Here is a 3,849-nt window from a genome sequence, read left to right as displayed (position 1 = left end):
ATATTATATAAAATATAAATTTATAATAATTGTATTGATTTTTTGTGTCTGTTGTTGGTATTGTACTACTCTCTCGAGTCTATGAGAGACAGGCAAGCAAGAATTTCAATTAGCATCAACTAAAATTTGGATGTGCCACATGACACCATTTGGCAGTTGTGTGTCTTTATGTAAACATGCATAGCTACTGGATTACCTGCTATGAGGATGGTATTTACTACTGCTTACCTACATCTAGTTAGAAGACATTCCTTCTTCAGATAATTTGTATTCTACAATCTCTTTATGAAATTAGACCAAATCATTAATGTGTAATGATTTAAAGTCTTAATGTCTGGACATCACAGCTATAAATATTGAGTTTAACATACCGAATTAATCTACACAGAGATTCCCTGATTCATGATAATAATGTGAAATATAATTCTAGATTACACGGCAGTGTTGGAATATGGACAGCATTACAGGATGATAAAAAATCTATGATCTGCATTGTCTAGATGTTAGAACACTACATGAAGGAGTACCAGGCTCACCTCAGCTACTCTCCTCGTCATTCTACTTAGTCTATTTACTGGGTTACTGTATGTGTAGTTGATTGATATTTGCAAACACTTCTTCCACCATTTACTAAGAGTGGATTTTTCTTTTAGACTAAAAGTCATTAATATACAGTATTCAGCATAAGCTAATTGGAAACTGAAGTGATACCAGACATCTTCCAAATAAAAGACGCAAAAGTAGAAGTAAAGAAATTAAAATGTCAAGAGAGAACATCTCCTAATTGCACAATCCTTAACATGCTATGTTGCAATAGATCAGTATTATTTTTAGTGTGGTTGTATTTCACCACAGTTTCATATATTTCCAGAAAATATTTTTCAGTAAATTGTGGCTACAGGTATCCTGATCATTCTCTGTTCTACCTGGTTGAAAATAAAATATTTAAGCATCCATTTAGGTAGATATTCTGAGATGAGGTTGTACTTCAGACAAATCCAATTTAGAATAACACATAGAACTGCAACTCAAAAAGGCATTAACCATGACAAGAAATTTTTTGATTAAATTTACATTTTTTTATTTCATTTATTTATCTATTATGAATATTTATCCAAAAATGGGTTTGAAGTGACTGTCACATAATGCACAATAGAAGGCCCTAAGCACTTTATCATTGGTGCGACTTTGCTCAATGGACAACTTGTTTAACAGGAGGAAAACAACATAAAGTTGCACAGGAAGTCTAAATAATGTTAAAAATGGTTATTACTGAAGACAGTAATAGCCCTTAGTCAAGTCCCAGTGTACTTGCACTCCAATGAGAGTCGAAACTTCTGTAATTATTTTCGGTGACTCGACCAACTTTTTCATTTTGACACCTATCCAATGCCTTGAGTGTATGATCTAATTGAAAAACTTCGAAATAGATGTTTCCTCACAACATTGGATACAACCAAGGGGAATTAACAGGTTCCAGTACCTCAGTTAGCACCCTTAGTGGTTACTGGCAATTTGCTTTGAGCTGCATGGGGATCCAATGACTTTGCAAAGTCTGGTAGACAAATTGCTACAACCCCATCAAGCCATTAGTGCTACCTACTTGGATAATGTAATTATTTTTCCCAGGACCTGGAAAGAACACCTACAGCACATCTTGGCCTTACTCTGCATTTTTCTTTTGGCAGGTCTTCACATCAACCCAAAAAAAACGCTACTTTGGCCTGACAGAAGCCAAATATTTGGGTTATATTATGGGGCAACATCAATTCATGCCTAAATGGACCAAAACAACATCCATACAAACCTGGCCTTGGCCAAAAACCAAAAGACAAATGCAAACTCTTTTAGGAATAATCAGGTATTATTGCAGGTTTCTTCCTATAGCCTTTCTGAATAGGCTGTGCCTTTGACAAATCTGACTCATTTATTTTAATCTGCTAGTACCACTTAAACAAATGAGCTTTGAGGAAATAGTAAATGATTAAAGTGGAACCTTTCTTTGTTTAAGCAAACAGGGTTTAAGAGGGGGCATGATTAAGTTGAAAGGAATTAGTATAGTGGATCCAAGCTGTTACAAGAACAAAGGGCGATGGTTCAAAATTTAAAGTTAAATTTAGCACAAATGTTACTAAGTTTTTCCTCATATAGAGAACCACTGATACATAGACTAGAAATGCCAAGTGGTGTAGTAAAGTGTAGGACTTCAAAATTCACCATGATGTTATTTTGGAGGAATTAGGAGAATAGGCTTTGTTAGACTGAATGATCTGGTCTCGTCAAAATGTCTGTAATGTTCTAATATTCAGGGGCACAAGTACTATAATTGTTCTTGATTTTTTTTTTTAAGTTGAAGGTGTCCCAAGTTCAGAGAACATACTGTACAGTTTCAGACTAAATGACATGAATGTTAAGTCTCTCTTTAACATTTGGTCCAAAGTGGGTTACCTAAACTTTGTGTTTAATTTTAATTCTTATTTATTTTGTCTTTTTTCTCTTTCTTCATCATGTAAAGCACTTTGAGCTACATTATTTGTATGAAAATGTGCTATATAAATAAATGTTGTTGTTGTAAACATTGTTATGAACAATCCATGCACAATATAGAAATTGATTATGAAAATATAGAATTAAATGAGCTAATCCTTCCAATAACACACCACCAGATATCATCATTCACTATGTGAAAGCTGAGAAAGTAAAGCTTCTAAACCAGTTACGGTTTCTTAGAAAGGTTGACTGACCGTATTTGAGTTATTTATGGCTATGGGATGACTAATTTCAGGAAGAGAATGGCAACCACATGATTAAAGAAAGAAGAAGAAGAACTCTACTTCTGTTTTATATTGGAAGAGATATACAGGATGTATTTGCTATACTCAAGGTCATCTGTAGTATGATAAACTCATTGGCTGCTAGAAATTAGCACTTTGTTTCCTAAATCCACACTAATGAAACATGTATAATTTTAGCTCACATAGAAAGAATAAATGAATGTTTATGAGGCTGAATAGAACATTTGCATAGTACTGTAAATACACACACGTACTGCGTATACATATATATATATACACAAAATTTGAAACAGCATTTCGGCTATTTAGCTACCTTCAAGTGTTTGTTTGGATTCTCTCCTTTTCCCCGTTTTATAATATTCTTTGAATCACATATCAGCAGTGCGGTGGGCTGGCGCCCTGCCCGGGATCTCTTCCTGCCTTGCGCCCTGCGATGGCTGGGATTGGCTCCAGCAGACCCCCGTGACCCTGTGTTAGGCTATAGCGGGTTGGAAATATCAGCAGTATTAAGAGAATGTGCTGATCAGATTTAATTAGCTATACCTAAATGATTAATTCGCTTTTATAGGGACATACCGCATATCATACTGCGTTAATCAGAAAATACAGTGACTGGGAATGAAACAAGATGTTGAGAAACATATCAAATCATGCCACAGCTGCCAACTTGTTGCTAGTCTAAATTTCTCGGAAATGTTATAGCGAAAACTATTGCCTTAACATTACTGGCAAGATGTTGACACTGATCTTTCTGCTCCTCTCTCATTTAAACATTTTATTAATTCAGAATGATAACTACAGTTTGCACTATTAAAATGGCAAATACAGCTGCATGATTTTTAAGCATCAAGGTTTTCCTTTCTGAATTATATATATACACCCTCACTATAAAGTCGAGATCGAAAATAAAACACAGCCCTTTACGGTATCTGTAGACTACGGCACAGCCCCGGAAAAAAGGAGGTGCCAAAGCACGTTATTCGGATAAAAACAAAGCCGAGGTTACAAAGACTTCAAAACGAAAGAAACCGAATACTTTGAGGCTGCTGTGAAT

This window comes from Polypterus senegalus, chromosome 3 (assembly GCF_016835505.1).
Source record: "Polypterus senegalus isolate Bchr_013 chromosome 3, ASM1683550v1, whole genome shotgun sequence".
NCBI classification, from domain to species: Eukaryota; Metazoa; Chordata; class Cladistia; order Polypteriformes; family Polypteridae; genus Polypterus; species Polypterus senegalus.
The sequence above is the reverse complement of the archived record's forward strand: the minus strand, read 5'-3'. Positions refer to the sequence as shown.